Raw genomic sequence first — 20740 nt, 5'->3', positions numbered from 1 at the left:
ATCCACTTCAATCTCTGTAGATGAAGGGGAGGAGACCGGCTAAAGGAGTTTTAAGCCTTGAGACAACTGAGACATGGATTAGGTATGTGTGCCATTCAGAGGGTGAATGGGCAAGACAAAAGATTGGAGTGCCTTAAAACAGGGGGTATGGTAGTAGGTGCCAGGCACACCGGTTTGTGTCAAGAACTGCAATGCTGCTGGGTTTTTCACGCTCAACAGTTTCCTGTGTGTATCAAGAATGGTCCACCACCCAAAGGACATACAGCCAACATGACAGAACTGTGGGAAGCATTATAGTCAACATTGGCCATGCTTGTGAAATGCTTTCGACACCTTGTAGAGTCCAATGCCCCAACGAACTAAGGGTGTTCTCAGTGCAAAAGGGTGCAGCTCAATATTATTCATGTTTTGAAAACTCAGTGTGTTTCTACCGAAGACACAGCACACCATGATTTCATTGATTTAATATGATCACAGATTGAAGACATGTAACATCATGAAATCCAATAAATCAATGGACGATACAGTTCATATCATAAGCAGCGCAACCTCTATTGGTAAAAGGTTTTGTCGTTTCAGTTGTAACAGTTTCAAAATTAACCATGTTCTGAGAATTTCACAAGGTGCATATTGTTTTGTCTTCACAGAGACAGATCATGCCCTCACATTTGCAGCAGAAGCAGTGGTGTGTAGATGTGTTTTGCGTGACTGATCTCTCCTTAGGTCCTGTCTTTGAAGCTGTTCTTGGAGGCCAGGGTTATAGCAGAAGGAACCTCATCTCCATCACCCATCAACGGACGAGTACCCTTGGATGTGCATCAAGAACATCAGAAGGACACCTGGAAAGAAATACAAAATACAGGTATACAACACCATTTCCTGATTGAGTTCTTGCTGCCTTCCAAGTAATAGCAATATACTCATACTCATTTAGCTGGATAAAAGGGATTAATTGCCTGTCCTTATATTTTACTCTGTGTAACTTAATGTTTATTTTTATGGTTACCATAATGCCTTTCAGATGTACTTTTAATGATTTTTGTAAAGCCCTTGCTTTGTATGAAATGTGTTCCATAAAAAAATATTGATTGGTTGACAGGGAGAGCAAGCAGTGGGTTTGGCCCACCAGCAGACGGCGTATCGTCACACACCACACCACACCCACAGATCATGCATGGCACGGGGCAGGGCGGGTTGAGGTGGGTGGAGCCCAGGGGGGCAGAAAGAGGCCGGGGCTCCTAGGTGTGTGAGTAATCACTCGTCTCCCAAGGCAAACACTGATTGGGAATCTGAGAGCCTCTTTCGCACCGAATGTGGATCTCACGTTCGTCTGCCGATCGTTCAGTGTGCTGTTGACTTATGATTGCCAACATTTTCGAGTGATTCTACATGTAAAATCGGTTTGCACTCGGTTCGCAAGTACTCCTGGCAGGCAAACGGTATTGGTGTTATCTCTTTGCCCGACCGGTCGACCTGGGACCACAAACACCAACCAGCCAAATCCTTCCTGCAAAGACGAGGAAATGACTGATTTACAGACTCTGGTTGTGTCTACAATCCAGGCCCGTCTGCAAAGGCTGACTTTAACACACATATTCTACTGCATGGTTTATTCTCCCAGTCAATATATGAGTTGGCCTAAATAAAATGTATATAAAAGCTTGCCAAGCAGAGAATTGGATGAATAATATGAAGTGGCACTACAGTTTGTAGTACTATATGTTACAGTACAACATACCAAAGAGTTCAACTGTAATTCACAGCACTTCAGCGGTCCTCACTGAGGGGAATATTGCTCAACATATAGTCAAATCTGGCTGGCTTAAAGACACTCTCTAGAGTGTGTTTAGAAAATTAAGGGACTTGATTTTTCCTAATTGTCCATTTTATCATTTTATTACAGCTAGCTTACTGTGATGGGCTTCTATTTTAATTGATGCAATACAATTAAAGCGTGACTTATTTCATTCCCCCACTACAGTGAACTGCATATGTCGGCTCTGCTATATTTAAATAGCATTAAGTAATTGGAAAAACACAAGAAGGGAAGGCAGAACATGTAACCAAAGGGCAAAATTGTCTTTGTGGATTTATTTTTCCCCCCATAAATATTCCAGGGGTTCTTCTATCATGCCCAAGTTTAAGGCAGAGAGGAAATAGTCTTTAACTGATACAGAAACTAATTTAGGACAGCTTTTCCAAAGAGATATGCTTTCCACCCTAGAACGAACATTTGGCCCAAGCCGGTACCTTCAGTACAAAAAATGCTAATGAAGTTGATTTCTTAGCCATTCTAAACTAATTGCATAGTCAAGATTACAAAGTATTCAGTCAGTGAAAAAGGGGTTGTTAATTTAAATGGTACCATATAATGCTCATAGTCCCCATAAATATGTAGATGGTAATCGGTGGCTGTAGGCTGGCTTTAAATGACAATGTCACTAGCTGCCAGAGCAACCCTCATTCACTATTCCTCTGTAAGGGGAGGTAGGTAGGTCTCACTGCACACAGCAGGCCGATGTAGGCAAATAGCTAGGCTAAAATTACAAGAGGAAATCACTAATAGTGCAAATACGTTTTTACCATTTGAAGAACGCTATAAAAACATGATAAATATCATGACATTAGATGCAGTTGAAGTGCTTCAACACTAAACCCAAAGCCTCAGCATTATCCCCAACCTATTTAACATAAACCAATGGCATGTGCTGCCTATGGACATAAATGGCCACATGGATGCCAAAGTATTGACAATAGTAACAATAAATATACAAACAAAGTATTGCTTCTTTCCCCCCAAACAAATAGAACAAAGCATTACAAAACTACAGTCTTGTTCACTTTTCTCCCCTCCATTCTCCTCTTTCTCTGGCTCTCTCGTTTTCTCCCCCCTCTAAAAATACAGAGACAATGCCTTGAGGCTCTCTAGTCACTATTGTGTGCCCGCGAGTTCATTGTTCTCAGCTGATCAGCCGTGGTAAATGTGGAGCCCTGCAACTCATTACGTATTCTCAGTCCCTCGGAGCAGAGCGGAGGTGGCCATGGGAAGTTCCTGCTGGCTGGGCCTGGCCGGCCGGGCAGCCTACCCTGGAGAGAAAGCAAGGCCTTATAAATGACCTGGCCCGGCCCGTCTGGACATCTTGTGAGTCCATCCGTCCCTGTCCTGCTCCCCTCCCATGGTTAAAGAGCTCCAGCTCTCCCTTTGACTGTCTGTGGACAAGTCCTGTCTGTTCATCCCTCATCCCCGCTCAGTCTCAGTCACAGCTCCCTCCTCGGGATTAACTGTGGGACCGTGAGTAGAGTACACCCCACCACTCCCATTCTCCTCTCCTGTCCCCACATCCCACCTCACTATCTACTCCTGCTTTGGCCCAGCACAGAGTGGGCGGAAGTAGGACACAGTATGTTCTCTACTTATTTCCCAGAAAAACATTTTCTTATCTATGTTTAGAGTTGTTTGTTAGGAGACTAGAGTGAGTTTTTTATGCTTATGGTTTGTATAGCGTATAAACAACTTTTTTTCTGATGAAACTGTGGCAACTTCAGCTCGTGTGAAACAGAGAGAAACTCCACCCTTGAAGGCCTCCTCTAGCCTACCTTTCCTTAGCTTTGGTGTTCTGAGACAGTAAACAAGTTCTGTAGATATGAGGTGGATGTGAGGAACAGCAGTAACTAGGCTACCATGCTAGAGAGAAGGGGTTGGGGGATGGCTGGCCATTTGTATTGCTTGACATGACAATAATTAGAGTTGACTCACCCTTTCCCTGGTTATAATCCGCTGGATATACTGCACTCATACAGGTGTCCAGAAAATCCAATTATCACAACCATGGTAGGTAAAACTAGGGGGGAAAAAACAGGAGAAAATCAGAACTAGAGATGTCATTGCCATTAAAAAAAAAAAAAAACATTTCAGACTTTAGATGAAACTCATCTCATCTGCACATTATAAACCTTAAAAATTATAATGCGTAACAAAAAATCTTGGATATGTGGGTTAGTGCTGAGTGATTACTGCTTTTTGAGGTCGGTTCGTTTTCGGTTCAATTATTTCAAATAATCACGGGTTCAATCATTTTTTTAAACGTGAAATGTATTATGAAATAATGACATTCAATTGATTTTAGTGCTTTTTAATGGAAATTTCAAAGTCCAAAATAGTGAACATTCAATTGCCAAAATATTTAAAATACGACATTGTCTCTGTCAGGTAGGGTAGACATCAAAAGAAAATAGGAAATTACTATGAAATAATAAAATATTTCAGTTGTGTAAATAACTTTTATTTTATTTGTTTTTATTGTATGACTTTGTTATGTTGTATTCCTTAAAGTCATCATCTCATCTCTGCTCAGGCAGTAGCAGCCAGCCAGCCAGGCCATCTAATGTTATCTCTGTGCTACATATCCTGTACTGTCTTTTGTCATTCTATTTAGCTAGGCTAGCCTGCCTAAGTACTGTATGCTGCAGAGCTGTCTGACAAAATCATTTGACTAGTTCTTCAAAGTATATCAGGCAAACTTTCATGAACTGTCAATCTCTATCTTTCTCATCGTTGTGTTGTGTACATTCTTCTCTCATGCGGTCTGTGTGTATCTAACCCGTAGCAGGCGTAAAAGTGTATCCGTCAGGCTCAATGGTTTATGGTCATTGTAGCTAATTACCACGTTTCTGTGCTGAACTAGGTTGAATATTTGCTTAATGAAAACTACAACTCCCTTCAGCCCAGCGTCCCACATAGTTCTTGACTTTAATTCTAAAATGAATGATATTATTTAAAAGGCGAGTTGGGCTTACAAAAAAAACTAACAAAATGGAATTCAAGAAATTGAACAGACGTCGGTCGATTAGTTATTTAATAACCACAACAACAACAAAAATTGCTCAGCACTAATGTAGGTGTTTTGTGCCCATACAACAGCAGAAAAAAAGTTAAGTAAGAGAGGAGGAACCAGTCTCACTGCAAGATAGAGTACATCATATAACAGCAGAGGATAGACTTTTCCACCCTGCTGTTGTTAGAAGAGGAGGGAGAAGAGGAGGAGGAGGAGTATTAGTGCTTCCTTCCCTGCAGGTTCCCAGTATTCCCCCACTCCTCCATCCTCTCATCTCCCCAGCAACAAAGGCCTGGAGCCCGGGCCACTCCTCCAGCCAGCTGCCTCCAGTAGCACCATGCTGGTTGCTGTGGGAGGAAGCCAGAGTGCCCCTCTACCCCCTCTGCTCTGCTCTGTCCCCGGCAACCCCAACCCCAAACATGTGGGCTCAAATCCCGTCAGTGCGGCCAGGCGCACGGCTGGAACAGAATCTCGACAGATGGAGTTGGCCTCTCCTACACCACGCTCTCCCCTTAGAAGTCCTGCTTCTCCTCTCTGACCTGAGTGATGGCTGCCCTGGGACAGGCAGATGTGGTCCCATACTAAGTATCAAGGTACACAGAACAACTAACAACTTCGTTTTGATGTCAACAAAGATCCCAGATCATTGCATTCCTGCACAACAACATTGACAATTCCTACACATCACAGTTTTCATCTCTATGATTTGTCCTTAAACATTTTAGTAATTTAGCAGAAACTCTTATCCAGAGCAACGTACAGGAGCAATTAGGGTTAAGTGCCTTGTTCAAGGGCACAGCGACATATTTTCCACCTAGTCGGCTCAGGGATTCGAACCAGCAACCTTTTACTATCCCAACGCTCTTAACCACTAGGTTACCAGCCACCCTACAAGGACTGCAGGTTACAGTATTAGAAATTAGTTGAAGGGTCAGTCCTTTTTCAATAATATAGTACAATCCAAAGTACATGTATTATTGAATTAATAATTTAAAGACAATGGGATGTGTGAGCAGAGAAAAATGTATCTTTAAACAGGACAAGTGGACAAAGCGCCATGTGTGTGAGCATAATGAGTCTAGACTAACCCGTCCTGAGTTTGGTCAATAAAACCAAGCATCCCAGTGGGACTTCACTCTGTTTGGATTTCAACAACCATTAAGCAAAGCAAATATGAAACTCAAATATTCAATTGTATTACCTACATATTTAACAATGGAAACTAGCAAAAGTAACAAATCCTGCTCTGGAAACCGCCTTCCTAAAGCCATCTTCATACCCTCATAACAATCTAGTAGGCTGTCGTGACAATGTCAAGACCTGAAGGTTCCCAAGGGTTATACGTCTCCAGCTAGTGTCCTTAACTAACATAAATAGACAATGTTTTGCCAATGAAAGTACAGTATAACCATGAGTATCTCCAGTACCCTCCCAATTCCACTCTATCCCTTAAGATGCTTTCATTAATTTTAGATTGGGTCTAAATGGAGTCTTACTCTTTGTGACCAAGGTTTTGAAATTAGAATAATTTATATTAAAATTGTGACTTGTTCTGAAATAACCATCCTAATAAGATATTCATTATTTCCATTTTAGATAGGGTGAAATTCCACTGTGCTTTATTGTAAATCACCCAGTATTGGAACCACTCTGCCCCTGCTGCCCCATCATACTGAATGACTGGAGAAGGCAAGTGCTTCACAGTTAACGTGCTTGGTGACACACAGCAACATTGGGTTGCTGACTTGACATAGGCATCTTTTAAGGGCCTTAAACTCAAAGAATGGCATTGTTCCTGAGCAGAGGCAAGCTGCAGCAGAGGACCGACACTGCGCCACAGAGGAGCTGTGAAAAAAGGAAACTTTGTGTTTCCACCGCACATAACTCTTACGACAAAGCAGGAAATAGTTCACAGGGACATGCCACATTCCACATTCCACAAGGGCCGATGCGGCTTTCTTTCGACACGTCAGACTAGTGTGTGAGTAGTAGGGGTGAGGGAACGCTTGCACAATACCTGGTGACATTAAAGAACTGAGAACTGGGAAGGGTCTCTCTATAAAACCTCGCCAGCAGAATATGGTTCAGGAATGTACACTATGTTTTTCTTTATATACGCAAAGAGAGCAGGGTGGGTGTAGGAACTCAGAGGTTCCATGATGCGTTGTACTGGTTTGTTCTTGAGGGAAATCCAAGGCTGGTGCACAAGAAAAGAATGGGCACCAGGGATGAAAACACTAAAAAGTGAAATAATGTAGAGTAATCTTAAAATTATGGAATGGATGTGGGTTGGGGTCAGATGTGTGAGTTGATCAGTAGTCTTTCTCCAGTCTCTGAGTCATTTCCACTCAGCTGTTCTAAAGACCATCCGATGGTAGTCTTCCAATGACTGAGTTCATATTCTTTGTGCCACACACAATTTGGAATAGTGATTGTTGGGCCTGCCACCCTCTCAAGGCATTGTAGAAAGCAACCAACCAGGAAAAACAAGCATGGCAAGGCTTCTCAAAGGTAATGGGAATATTTTTGGGAGGATGTTTTATTGTCACAAACACTGTTGTTTACAGGGTCAGCCAGAGTAGTACGGCGCCACTCGAGCAGTATTAGGGTTAATTCCCTTGCTTAGGCTCCAGAGTGGCACAGCGGTTAAAGGCACAGTGCAAGAGGCGTCACTACAGTCCTTGGTTCAATCCCAGGCTGTATCACATCCGGCCGTGATTGGGAGTCCCATAAGGCGGTGCACAATTGACCCAGCATCGCCCGGGTTTGGCAAGGGTAGGCAGTCATTGTAAATAAGAATTTGTTCTTAACTGACTTGCTTAGTTAAATTAAGGTTAAATTAACAATATATATATATTTAAAGGCATATCGACAGGTTTTTCACCTTGTCGGCTTGGGTATTCGAACAAGCAACCTTTCGGTTACTGGCCCAAGAACACTTTATTTTTCAGAGGGGAAGCGTAATGGTAATAGTAGCTGTGAGCAAAAAGGTGTACCAATGTGTAGCAATGGACGACATTCAAGAGCTGTCTATTCTCTTCAGTCCCAAACTTACCATATCTGGTGTGGTCTCTGTCTCCTGGACAGACAGGTCTCGTCTTGGTCATACGGTCATATGGATGTCAGCAGGTTCCTCTCACCTTTTCTCTAGCAAAATAAAACACAAAGTCTGGCTTACTATGTGTACCCACATGTATTTAGAACACCATGTTTTGTGTATCTGGGAGCATCTAGATTGAGTAATTATATTTTTCAGGCAGTGGTGCTGTACACAAACTAATCACTTTAGGGTTGCCATTTGAACATGAAATCCCTCTTTATCTAGTCCAAAGGAAACTATTGTTGTCCCCCCCCCAAACCTCGAAAACAAATCTCTGTAGAAACTTTTTTGGGGCAAGCTTGTATAATCACACAGAGGGTACCAGAGACAGACAGGCCTGTACCAAGACAGACAGTAGGGAGCAGAAAAGAAAGAGTGGCCTTGTGTTGGACTACATTCTGCAGCTGCCTCACGTTCTTCCAGTATTTTAATACACATGGGCATGTAATGAATGGGGGCCGCTGTGTGACTGTATGTTACTGTAGGCATCTTTCTCCTATAACCCCACTACAGACTGATCTGAAGGCTCCACTGCGAGGCATCGCCATCATAATTCTTCCCCATCATAAAGAGGACTTGTTGGGGATCCGTGTGGTCTGTCTGTCCTCTACAATATCCTGCCTTCAGGGCCTGTCCTTGGCTCATGCCAGCCAGACCCAGTTGTGTTCTTCGGCTTGGCAGTGTCTCTGAAGCCCAGACTGTTCACTCAACTTGGAGTCGCTCAGAGGAACTTTATCAAAAATGTAGATAAACAGGTTCAAGTAAGGTTAAACTTTGTAATAGTGATACTGCCAGGGATGAAGAAAATCCTTATTGCAATGTTGACTATTCCTTTCCATTGCAAACATGTTTAGAGATATACCGAATTGTTTAAAGTACTATTAGCTCGAGACCAACAAGGATTGAAACTATATGCTGAATTTTGATAGCCTTAGTTAAATGTAGATTTCCCAGAATGCATAGCGATTGTATTTTCTTTGAGTGCCACTGGTTCAGACAGCATGCTAGCTGTTTTTGTGCCAACATGTAATTCTAATTTTCAAGGAGAACTGCAGGTGGCTTTACAGTGTCCTAACCAAAGCATTAAATAAACAGAGGTGTGTGTCTACATTGATTATACATTTATTCTGTTACAGTTGGAACACAGGAGGGGGCGAATCAAAAGGCTCATTTTCAGGATGTCACAGCTCTGAACATGAACAATGAACATTTGTATTGTCTTTTCAAAGTTTGAGCCACGTGATCACTGTTTGTATATCATTTACCCACACAATATCACATTTTTCATATATACGCATAGCCTTTACTGATATTGTGTGTTGCTTTGGATGCTATGGAAGTGTCAGCTAATTGACCATAACTTTATCAAAAAACAAATTCCTTATCATTAACATTCCACCCAGATATTCTCCTTAGATAGATAAAGCCTAAGTAAATGAGTGTGGAGGATATGATGAATAAACAGGGTTGAAAAGCAGAAATCCTGTTGTGTGTGTGCACTGCACTCTGTGACAGAGATAGCTGTACACTAGAATGTTTGTCCCAGTGAAAAGAGGGGCTATGTTCGGCCCAGACTGGGCCCCATAATGCTGCAAACTCCACGGATTTGGAGCTCTCTTTTGTTGTCTCGGCAATGCTGACATCACACACTGCTGACGGGCCGAAATCCCTCTTTCTCCAGCACCAGCACTTTTGAAACAAAACTGTCATGACACTGATGAGTAACGCCAACTTGCCCAAAAAATCCCTCATTAAATCACACACAAGCACGTGTGTGCATACTCACACAGGCACACAGGCACACAGCTGTGTGTTACCAATAAATCCAAAAGGTAATCAGAAAAATATTACTCCTGCCACAAACACTTTTCATGAAGCCTCTACAAGTGGACCTGGCACTTACACTGTTAGTCTCTGACGCTGACTCGCCTGTCCTTCCCCAACCACTTCTCACATTTTAACAAACAAATACTGAAACATTACGACAAACAGCATCTAAATGTGGCTGAGATTATGATAGGCATTACATATCTCAATGACAAACGTTATGTAATTGCAGAAGACATGAATGATGTGGCCATGTTGGTATTGGTATCTGAATGTGAGAGGAGAGGGGGAATGACAGGTTTTCCATCAGGATGGAGTTATAAGACACAGGTAATGTAAGGTTAGCTTACCCTTCAGTGTTTGCAGAAACATTTGCATAGGAACACATGACTCAGGACTCTTTTGTGGGTGATTGATTAGACAAGAGGCTAAAGTAAGAGAGGTTCTCCCTCTGGACTGAGTTCAAATGTAGGATACTGTTGCTGAATCCATTCAGTTTGAAAATAATAGTGAAACACTCCATGAGTGTCATCTCTTCCAAATAAACCAGCGAGTGTTTTTCCAGTTATAGGGATACACTCTCTTCCCTACTGGAAGAGGAAAACTGTTGGGATGATACCAGCTCTCAGAAGCGTCATGAAGGTCCCACTCAAACAATCAATCACAATAGCATCCTCAGGCACTTAGACTAGTGTCCTCCCTCAAAGCCTATCTCTCTATCACCCCCCACACACACACACACACACACACACACACACGCCACCCTCGAGTCTAGGGAGTATCAATCTGTTAAACATGTGACAAATGGCATCATTTGGGAGGCCATGGGGCATATCCAGGACCAATGAGACAGCAGAAATAGGCTGTGAAGAGCTGCCCTTTATTCACACATGCTCCTGTGGGACTCGCCATGACAATTTCAAAATCACTGAACAAGTTGACACTTATTTGCAGGGCAATGAGCACCACTACCCTCTGAGGGAGGAATCCATATCCTCAATCCACATGGGAAGACGTGTAACCAAACAAAACTATGTCATGGAAAATCAATGGTTTCTAAGTCGGAAGCATATATGACCATTCTAAAAACATTAGTATTGCGAAGGTTAGATATTGGTATTTTACTAACTTATGTACACTCATTCAGTTAAGTTCATCACCAAATATAGACATATTTATTCATGTCATTGATTTAATACACAACTCAATATGACAACAATATACAGTACCTGTCAAAAGGTTGGACACCTACTCATTCAAGGGTTTTTCTTTATTTTTACAATTTTCTATTTTGTAGAATAATAGTAAAGATAACAAAACTATGAAACAAAACATGGAATCATGTAGTAAGCAAAAAAGTGTTAAACAAATCAAAATATATTTTATATTTGAGATTCTTTAAAGTAACCTTTGTCTTGATGACAGCTTTGCTCTGGACCCTGATCTCTCGTTTGACGAACATATCAAGACTGTTTCAAGGACAGCTTTTATCCATTTACGTAACATTGCAAAAATCTGAAATTTTCTGACCAAAAATTATGCTGAAAAATGTATCCATGCGTTTCTTACTTCTAGGTTAGACTACTGCAATGCTCTATTTTCCAGCTACCCGGATAAAGCACTAAATAAACTTCAGTTGGTGCTAAATACGGCTGCTAGAATCCTGACTAGAACCACAAAATGTGATCATATTACTCCAGTGCAAACCTCTCTACACTGGCTTAATGTTAAGGCAAGGGCTGATTTCAAGGTTTTACTGCTAACCTACAAAACATTACATGGGCTTGCTCCTACCTATCTTTCCGATTTGGTCCTGCCGTACATACGTACATGTTATGGTCACAAGACGCAGGCCTCCTAATTGTCCCTAGAATTTCTAAGCAAACAGCTGGAGGCAGGGCTTTCTCCTATTGAGCTCCATTTTTATGGAATGGTCTGCCTACCCATGTGAGAGACGCAGACTCGGTCTCAACCTTTAAGTCTTTACTGAAGACTCATCTCTTCAGTAGGTCCTATGATTGAGTGTAGTCTGGCCCAGGAGTGTGAAGGTGAACGGAAAGGCGAAGGGGCAACGAACTGCCCTTGCTGTCTCCGCCTGGCCGGTTCCCCTCTTTCCACTGGCATTCTCTGCCTCTAACCCTATTACAGGGGCTGAGTCACTGGCTTACTGGTGCTCTTCCATGCTGTTCCTAGGAGTGGTGCGTCACTTGAGTGGGTTGAGTCATTGACGTGGTCTTCCTGTCTGGGTTGGCGCCCCCCCCTTAGGTTGTGCCTTGGCGGAGATCTTTGTGGGCTATACTCGGCCTTGTCTCAGGATGGTAAGTTGGTGGTTGAAGATATCCCTCTAGTGATGTGGGGGCTGTGCTTTGGCAAAGTGAGTGGGGTTAAATCCTGCCTGTTTGGCCCAGTCTGAGGGTATCGTTGGATGGGGCCACAGTGTCTCCTGACCTCTCCTGTCTCAGCCTCCAGTATTTATGCTGCAGTAATTTATGTGTCGGGGGGCTAGGGTTAGTCTGTTATATCTGGAGTATTTCTCCTGTCTTATCGGATGTCCTGTGTGAATATAAGTATGCTCTCTCTAATTCTCTTTTTCTTTCTTTCTTTCTTTCTTTCTTTCTTTCTTTCTCTCTCTCTCTCTCTCTCTCGGAGGACCTGAGCCCTAGGACCATGCCTCAGGACTACGTGGCATGATGACTCCTTGTTGTCCCCAGTCCACCTGGCTGTGCTGCTGCTCCAGTTTCAACTGTTCTGCCTGTGACTATGGAACCCTGACCTGTTCACTGTGATTACTATTATTTGACCATGCTGGTCATTAATGAACATTTGAACATCTTGGCCATGTTCTGTTATAATCTCCACCCGGCACAGCCTGAAGAAGAGTGGCCACCCCTCATAGCCTGGTTCCTCTCTAGGTTTCTTCCTATGTTTTTGCCTTTCTAGGGAGTTTTTCCTAGCCACCGTGCTTCTACACATGCATTGCTTGCTGTTTGTGGTTTTAGGCTGGGTTTCTGTACAGCACATTGGTATATCAGCTGATGTAAGAAGGACTATATGAATACATTTGATTTGATTTGGCACATGCTTGGCATTCTCTCAACCAGCTTCATGAGGTAGTCACCTGGAATGCATCAATTAACAGGTGTGCCTTGTTAAAAGTTAATTTGTGGAATTTCTTTCCTTCTTAATGCGTTTGAGCCAATCAGTTGTGTTGTGACAAGGTAGGGGGTATACAGAATTGTTGTGTTATTGTGCTATTGTGTTATTGAATGTACGTTTGTTTATGTGTAACTCTATGTTGTTCTTTTTGTGGCACTGCTTTGCTTTATCTTGGCCAGGTAGCCGTTGTAAATGAGAACTTGTTCTCAACTGGCCTACCTGGTTAAATAAAGGTGAAATAAAAAAATAAAAAGGGGGATACCTAGTCAAGGGAAAGGGGGATACCTAGTCAGTTGTACAACTGAATGCCTTCAACTGAAATGTGTCTTCTGCATTTAATCCAACTCCTCTTTGGTAAAAGACCAAGTCCATATTATGGCAAGAACAGCTCAAATAAGCAAAGAGAAACGACAGTCCATCACTACTTTAAGACATACTGTATATATAATTTGTGGGGTTTATTTATTTTTTCTTGTTCAAGTGAAGAGGGAAAATGGGGACTTTCAGAACTGCATGAACACCCTGATAACTTTACAACAATCTATTGGCAAATGGCTCTCAATCAAACATCTCAAAAAAAGACTGTCAATCTTCTGTATAGATCAGTGAACTCCAGTGACAAGTAACGCAACAAACTGACACAACCCTAAGCTGATTAAATAGAACAGCAGCTCTGTGCTACACACACACACCAACTCTCTCCTAACTGCTGAAAACTTTTAATGAGCACTTCTAGCACACCCATAACCTCCCCTGCCCTGCCCCTCCCCTCCCACCCCTTACTGAAATCTGTGGAGATCTGTCAGTGCCAACTAAATTCTTACTCAGGTTGTCAACCATGCCTCTGCTAGACAGGGTCACAGGGTTAAAATCGATTTCACAGGCCACCTGGAGAGCCTAGGCTGCGAACTGACTCAAAAAATTTATATCAGACTTAGAATTGCTTACCACCCAGGGCTAGGCCCAGGCTAACACGCCCACTAAAAAGTCCCCAGCCCAACAGAAGTTTGCACAGGCAGGCTGGAGCTGATGACCCTGCAAGCTGACCTCCTCTAACTTCAACTGAATTGTTCTGGCAGTTTCCACGGTGACGAGGCACTCCAAGCTTTATCCTACTTGGGCTACTGAAACAAGTGGGACCAGATCTTCTCTCCATAATCTACTGGGCAAAAAAGTTGCATTTCCTTATTTTCTCTGAATGTCCTTTTTTACAGGGTACCTATTGTGATTTATTTAGCATTTAGGTTGGATTTATTCAACTGTGTAATGTAATAGATCATCATATTGATAGTTTATTATTTACCAAATTAGCATTTGTTTATGTAACTATGGCTGTGGTTGTTTTTGTTGTTGTTTTGGGGGATTAAGCTATGTTTTTGTGCCATTTCTTGTGGCGTTAATGTGGTGAAATGCCCCTCTGCCCTCCTCCCCATGTCTGCATAACTGTTATTGAATAGCATTGCTGTCTTTCCATTTTGTATTGTCTATAAATGTGAATAAAATTAGGCTGAATAAAACTATCTGAGTCCCCCTAATCTTTGTGTTTAGTGATTGTTCCTGTCCAAGATTCAGAGCAAACTTTCGCTCATACTGCTTCAACAAACTGGACTATCAAAAGGGGAATTTACAAAGACTGATTTGTATAATCACACTCATCTGAAAGAACATCGACATCATTCTCTTATTAAACCACAATTTCATAACAGTCACTTGACTTTATACACTTATGTGACAAAGAGGGTTGGGATCAATTCGGTTTTCAACTTTTCAATGAATTCATGTATTCCATGGAAGGCTACATAATCGCCTAAGGGTCATCCTTTGAGCTGCTTCTTACACTGGCCTAAAGTTCAAGACAATCAGAAGTCCTGACATCTAGAGCATTGAGTAAAATGAGTCTCCTATCTGTGTCAGTGAAAGCTAACACGATTAATCAATAACTGCAATGTTCAAATGTTTTCTTTCCCATTCCCTGTCAATAATGATTTGATCAATTGATCCTTTTCTTTAACTCATTTTCCTTTCTCAGACTGTTCTTGTGGACAGGAATGTTTTGCGTTTTACATGAATGGTCACTTGGCGAGCGCTAATACATTTTTCAGTGCAATGCACGACCAAATAAAGCTAAGTAGACTGCAAAAACGTCGTTCTAACTAGATACTTTAATGTACACTTCATTACCTCAAGGATTGATTATATTAACATCTGAGCTACAAGCCTTGAGTGCACTCACCCGGGGCGACTGTGTGATGGAGTGATGTTGTGATTGTGATTGATTGTGATTGGATGCACGCAGAGTAGAAGGTGCTCATGGGTTAATGTCCCGCGTATCATCGGGCAAAACGTTAAATGACACAAGCTGTCACAAAATCGATAAGTGTGGTCCAGCTGTCCTGGATCTTCATCTCCTCTTGAAGTCACAACTTGGTCTGACACCATGTCATCTTTGTGGCCTTGCTTCATGTGGCCATTACATTTCATGAGTTGAGCAATGAGCCATGGAAATAGAGGGCATTACTGTTTACTTCTTGGCCTACAACTATGGACATTGACAACCTTGACCCAGGAGTCGACTTAACATAGTAAAGGTAAATGTGTCTCCCTCCAATGAATATGGAGCGTTATGTTTTGTCTGGTACGTATTAATTTGTGGATGTCCATCATCCATTTCATATGATATCTTACCATTTTAAATATGTGTGGCCTACATTAGGGGTTAGGGCAGGGTTTCCCAAACTCGGTCCTCGGGACCCCAAAGGGTGCACGTTTTGTTTTTTGCCCTCTCACTACACAGCTGATTCAGATAGTCAACTAATCTTCAAGCTTTCAATCAGCTGTGTAGTGTTAGGGCCAAAAAACAAAACGTGCACCCCTTGGGGTCCTTAAGAAGAGTTTGGGAGACACTGGATTAGGAGTTAAGGTTAGGCAGTACTTGATTTGAGCTGGATCCTGCAGAACAGAATCCTTCTCCTCTACGTTTTTTCTGTTTCTTTCCCGGAACCCATTTGTCAGAATCCAATACCTCCTCTTGGCATGAAAAACTATGTTCACTGTTTGCAATGTAAAAATTATAATAAAATCAGAGTTAAGTTCAACCAATCAAGTTTCCTCTTCTGTAATTATCCGGCCCCTAAAACACGTAATGTGAAAACGTGCCAGATGTTCTAAGAATTGTTCGTGTTCGGCCGGCCCGATTTTATGGTTTGGCAACATTGTAGTCTGTTAAGACCAACGCGTGGCCATTGCTGTGGTGAGAGAGGGAAGTGCGCCTGTATCTCTCACGGAACTAGAATGAGATTCGCTTTCTATGATCTCTCTCTTCTCTGATAGACATAACCCTGCAACTTTAATATTTGCATTGTTGCACTTCATCATGTATTTCCTTATACCGGCAGGAAGGGTGCTGGAAGATCCACAGCACCCTTAATACATTTTAAATACATTTCTCAAAGTTATTGAATTACTGCTGTCTGTTCAGAAATATATGAAAATAAAAAAATGCTACAACAGTAGGCCTATAATTTAGCCACAGTGGATCAATAGCTTGTTAAAAAAAACATTGTATAAATGCCTAGCTGTGGACTGTGTGCCTACTGTTGGAAACAGACTGTGCGGCAAATAGTGAACAGCATGCAGGCAAAACGGGCCTTTCACAATATTTCCAATACAATTGTGGGAAAACACATGTTGGAAAGCAAATGGATTTAGCTGAAAATAGAATAGTAATTTGTTTGTAGGCTACCAAATATGCTATCAGCTTCAAAATAGTCCTATTGCGGGAACAGCATTGTTTTTACAAAGTTTAACTGACTTGCCTAGTTAAATAAATGTTAAATAAAATACATTTCAAAAACAAGAGTGAGCGCATTGGCAGGAGCGCATCTGCCATCGCTGGTGAGTGAGCTGAGCATCATTGGGTGAGTCAGTGAAACTGGAAAGGTTTATTATGAGTATAATTTCCTCCTCATATTGTACACTATGTCCCCAGACACCTAGGCCTACGACAAAATGTGTTTTTTTTTGTCCGTGTCAAAGTAGCCTGTCATTTCAATCATTTGTGCGGTATTGAAAAATATTATGGTAATGTCTCCAGACATCTACAATTGTGTAGAATTTCATTAAATGCATTTATAAAAGGCCAGTTTTTTTCCCTTGACCCTAGGCTTAAAAATGTTTGTCCATGTGTACAACTTTTGCAAGCGCCTGTACTCTACTGCTCTACTCTACTGCTCTACTCTACTGCTCTTTGCAAGCACAAAGGCGATTATATGCATGCAATGCTTTATTATAAAGCGCCACCCAATTTACAAATTAAGCACTGGGGTTGGGGGTTAAATGTAGAGTTAAGGGAAGGGTTAGCTAACATGCTAAGTAGCTAAAAAGTAGTAAGTAGTTGCTAAAATGTTAATGTTGTCCATGATGTGATTCGAACACACAACCTTTGGGTTGCTAGATATAATGCTAGGTATAATGCAATCTCCTTTCATTTTTGGCTTAAGTAACCTTCTGTATTATGTAACTATACCAAACAGAACATATCATACGTCTGCTGAAGGGATACAACTGTACATATATTATGTTATGTCTACTCTTTGAGGCAAGCCTGCTATGGAAGGTTATATTTTTTAATGCCATTTTAAAAAATATTTTTTTACCTTTATTTAACTAGGCAAGTAAGTTAAGAATAAATTCTTATTTACAATAACGGCCTACACCAGCCAAACCCGGACGACGCTGGGACAATTGTGTGCCGCCCTATGGGACTCCCATAGGGCGGGTTGTGATACAGCCTGGATTCGAACCAGGGTGACGCCTCTAGCACTAGCACTGAGATGCAGTGCCCTAGACCGCAGCGCCAATCGGTATCCCAAATAGGGGCTTGAAAAAATAAATAACATTTGTTTCCTGTGGCCTAATTAACAAGGCAGGGTCTCTACTCCCTCCCAACTCCAGAACTCGTTACATTGCGTTATGCTAATAGATGGGCTTATAACGCACAGACACTGAAATCTCATCCAGCTACTATTCGCTTTCCTGAGGGAGATGTCATTTCGCAGGGGGGGACACAATGACGAGCTCGTGAGTGACAGAGCTCTGATCTCAGCGATAGGAAGATAGCCACCTGATTAAAATGGTTCGCTTGTTCCCCTTAGTCACTCGATCAGCGTGTGAACTCTTCTTATTTATAATCAAATGCAGTGACCGAGTAGCGCCCAGAACAGCACACTTCCAAGTTCCAACCCAATGTAATTCATTGCCCTATATTTATTAAACGCTGCCACAGGTGCAACTCTCAAAATCCAATATAGATAGTGTAAACATTTATAACAAAATAATTCATAGGTTATTATTTTATTATTTTTCACCGCCTTAGGAGTTAAAAAAAAACATGTGTGGTCGCAACAGTACACGTTTTAGAAACGAAAAAATACATTTTGACCAATATATGAATAATATTTCCCAAAAGTGAGTGTCAGCCCCAGCCAGGGCATTGTTTACCCCGTGCAGACAGATCCCTGTCGCATCTGAGTCATGCGTTATTATCAGTCACAGAAAAACGCATTGGACGGTCTCTAGAGACTTTTTTTTAAGGACCCACTTTTCCATTCGAGAACTGTTTCTGTCAGAGCGACAGGAGAGGGACCATTCAAAAACTGTGAGCCACGGACCACTCTTGAGTATTAATTAGGGTGATGCAATCCATAGAAATGTATGGATTCAACATAATCGACTTTCCAGTTCTGGCGGGATAGAATAGACAAGTAGTTGGAGGATATAATTTACTGTTTGAGGGAAGTCATGCGTGTAATTGAGTATATTTAACACCACCATTTTTAATGATCAATGATTAAGGGTGAACTCATTACATGTTTCAGTCTCTGCTTTTATCATTATTTGACTTTGTAGAGGATGTTGGTTCGTTTGTGCCATACTCTCAGCATTTCACATATTTGGGAGAAAGAATTCTGCGTGTTTATTAATGAAGCACAACAATCTTTATTTTTTATGTCCGAGCAGACCTATTTGATTGATGTCTCTCACATTCCTGAATAGGCTTCTTATTCGGCTATTCCTATATTTTCTCATTTTGATTGTCCTACAGGCAAAATGTGTGAGCTTTTTCATCTGTATTTTAGATATGTGATCATTTTATGTTCTTCTGTCAACAAACCCAGGCGCTCAAGCAGAGTAGTTCTCCCACTTCCATTCAAATGACTCGGGCATCATGTCGCATGTCTATAAAGGGCCTTTGTAGTGCCCTTTCAGTACTCAGACAAACTTTTGTAAACACTTTGCTCTAAAGCATACTGAAAGTCAGCCGCTTGCGAACGAGCTGCTGTCCTAGATTTATTTCCACTCACACTCTCGATCAGCCACAGGGATAAACATATTGATAAAGTTGTATAAGGTTAAACTTTTCATTGGGCCTACCGTTTCAAAGTTCAAACTGGTATTCCCTATAGATACAGGTCTATATGCTCACATTGAATGACTGAACTATCTAAAGATAATACATATTTTATATTTACATTCTAATGTGTTTATTTTTCTTAAATCTCGAAATGTGTTACTCAGATGCTTATAATGTGGTCCTTGATCAATATGGGATACATGAAGACTGAAATTGTGAAGGAATGAAGTGAACAATGAGTTCTGCTGTTGGGGAAGTCAGTGCATTGCTGTCAACAGAGGGTTGGATAGTGACAGTCATCGTGGCCATTGCCACTACTGGGAAGTGACAGAAGCTCCCGTTTCGTCTGCTGATGATTTACGCAAAAACAACGTCGAACGTCAAATATATAGTCCTACAATGTCACATGTATGATTTTAGAACGACTTGGAATAAAAATCACACTTTAACGAAACAAACCAATCTAAAACGTACGTGTTTTAATTGGATGATTTTGTAAGACATGTATTTATTTATATTCATATTGCATTAGTTGGTAGGCCCATCATATTACGTTTTTAGCCTAGAAAACCTAGTGAACGTCTCTGACGTTCCATGGTGCCAAGATGTAGGCATATAGACGTTAACAGGTTACATATATTTGTCACCAACTGATGCTTGCTATAGGCTAAATCCGTGCTAAAATGGGCTAAATGGAAGAGTGATACTTTTAAATGAGTATGTTTATAATGAAACTATGCTATTATTAAACCTTTATTTAACTAGGCAAGTCAGTTAAGAACAAATTCTTATTTACAATGACGGCCTACCTGGGAACAATGGGTTAACTGCCTTGTTCAGGGGCAGAACAACAGTTGTTTACCTTGTCAGCTCGGGGATTCGATCCAGCTACCACAACACTACAACCAACTTTTTTAAAAAGCATCTAGTATATAATGAAACATTAACAAAAGGTTTTACAACTTGTTCTAGGCCTACGTTTTAATCATGCATGGTATTTCGCAATGTTATTTATCAGGTTTGAAAAGCTTGTCACAGTGGATCTGTTTTATGTTAGCATCGACACAGCAGCACAACTATTAAAAGCTGCCTGAAACAAGCATCCTGCTCCCCACCCCACGCTGAGCTTCTCGCCTCATTTGTTTCCCAGGCTATGCCAGTGTTCCATAAAGCTCGAGCTTGATCTGCATCGTACTGCACACCCCTGCTGGCTGCACCGCTGCATCAAAGCATATATTGTTCTAGGCATGGGTGGACTGACCAATAGAAGTGGAAAAGCACAAACACTTGCCCCGCCACTATTGTTGCGCATGGGTAAACTTTGTTTCCGCACAATAGCAGCCTAACCAATAACGTGCGCCGTTTTCAGATTAGAACGTACTCTGCCTATCATGTAGCAGTCCGTTATCA

At 41.6% G+C, this 20740-nt stretch overlaps 1 long non-coding RNA gene across 2 annotated transcripts in view; it reads right to left on the bottom strand.

Moving 5' to 3' along the window:
• Positions 1 to 453: 453 nt before the first annotated feature.
• The window catches only part of LOC112246149, a 58636-nt gene continuing 38349 nt past the window's right edge, over positions 454 to 20740 (bottom strand). For both annotated transcript variants that reach the window (XR_002952876.2, XR_002952872.2), the window contains 3 exons: positions 7891 to 7982; positions 3758 to 3842; positions 454 to 839 (listed from right to left, as the gene is read on the bottom strand). This is a non-coding gene — a long non-coding RNA (uncharacterized LOC112246149). The remainder of the gene's footprint in view (positions 840 to 3757; positions 3843 to 7890; positions 7983 to 20740) is intronic.

This window comes from Oncorhynchus tshawytscha, linkage group LG01, assembly GCF_018296145.1.
Source record: "Oncorhynchus tshawytscha isolate Ot180627B linkage group LG01, Otsh_v2.0, whole genome shotgun sequence".
Lineage (NCBI taxonomy): Eukaryota > Metazoa > Chordata > Actinopteri > Salmoniformes > Salmonidae > Oncorhynchus > Oncorhynchus tshawytscha.
This window is presented reverse-complemented; position numbering and strand designations above follow the sequence as displayed.